At 37.8% G+C, this 1600-nt stretch overlaps 1 protein-coding gene across 1 annotated transcript in view; it reads right to left on the reverse strand.

The window, feature by feature from the left end:
- The window catches only part of TBC1D8B (TBC1 domain family member 8B), a 53979-nt gene that overhangs the window by 21513 nt on the left and 30866 nt on the right, over nucleotides 1-1600 (reverse strand). The gene's annotated exons all lie outside the window — the stretch shown is intronic.

Raw genomic sequence — 1600 nt, forward strand, 5'->3', positions numbered from 1 at the left:
GGAGAGGAAGAAGCAGGCTCATGGCGGAGGAGCCTGACGTGGAGCTCGATCCCATAACGCTGGGATCACGCCCTGAGCCGAAGGCAGACGCTTAACCGCTGTGCCACCCAGGCGCCCCTAAGCTGTATGAGACTATTTGTGTTAGCTGTCTAGCATCCCTAATTAATACAGTGTGCTCCTAAAGGATTTTTTCCAATGATTCCCCCACTACCTACAAAATAAAATTCAAACTCCTGACCTATCCCAATATACCTTACTGATTTTTTTCTCTATCTACTTCCCTTCATTCACCCCACATTTCTACTAAACAAAACCTGGGTCTGTATATATTCCATGTTTATCTCCCTGTGTTTTGTTACACTGATCCCTTTACCTAGAACATTCTTTCATTCCATCTCCATACATCCAAAATTCACCAATTATCAAGACCTACAAATGCTACCTCTTCCATGAAGCATTTTCTGATTCCTCCAGATGAAAATAATTTATCCCTATTATAAATCTTATAGAACTTTAAATTTCTCTAGTAATTTGCCCCACTTGTTTTTTATTTGCCAATGAATATGTTTTAATACTTATTCGTCTGTATACTTTGAAGGGCACGACTTGTATGATTCATCTTTATATAGTCTTAAGCACCTAGCACAGTATCTTTTACAGAGCAAGAATTCAATAAATATTTGTTAAATGTAAAAGAAAAATGAAGTAGTATCAATTCTCTTAAGTATTCCCACTACCATCCTACTTAGATTGAAAATACCTCCCTATCAATCTCAGCCCAACCTCTGTCCTTCTTATGACAATTTTCAAATTAATGGAGCTTTATCTAATGTGATTTTACCATTTGGAACATGCACACAGATGGGCTCATAAAGAAGTCATACCTGGCAGTATCCAATTTTGGGATTTCTGTATGCATAAGCAGTGAGTACCCGTCTCAGAGCAGATATGCCAGTGTCACTCTGAAAGGCTGGATGTTCAGGCAGGGAGCGACGCAAATCACGTTCAATTTCTTCAGTAGCCAAGTTGCAGGTCCCTAAGGACTGCTCAACCACTTCAGCATAATAGCCAGGATTAGCAGCCATGTCATTAACAGCACCTGTACAGATGATTGCATTAACATACAAAAGAAGAATGTAATAAACCTACTATTTGCATATATACATAAAGAATTGGATTACTTTAAATTTAGCTTTATACTCAAGTAATGTCCCAGTACAAACAAAAGAAGAGGCTTCACTAGAATCAATAACATTAGGATACCAATTTTAGCCAATAGAATTTTCATGAACTGTGTTTTCCCCTTAACTTTCCTTTGACACTAGAGATAGAGATACCCCCAATTAGCCATATCTTGCCTAATAAACTAATTTGCTCAGACAACAGATGTGTGGATATACAGGTAAATACACGGAACTACCTTATTCTCTTTGACTAATCTGAATGCATGATAAATAAGACTTTGTTCTAGCCATCTTTGTAATTATTTTTACTTAGTGCATAACTTCTAGAAGGGGCATAGCTAATGTCTGTTAATAAAGTGAACGTAATACCTGAAAAAAGCATCCAGAGCTCTCCTCTTAAGGTCTCTGGAATCCCT

The sequence above is a fragment of the Ursus maritimus genome, assembly GCF_017311325.1.
Source record: "Ursus maritimus isolate PB19 chromosome X unlocalized genomic scaffold, ASM1731132v1 scaffold_X1, whole genome shotgun sequence".
Taxonomy (NCBI): domain Eukaryota; kingdom Metazoa; phylum Chordata; class Mammalia; order Carnivora; family Ursidae; genus Ursus; species Ursus maritimus.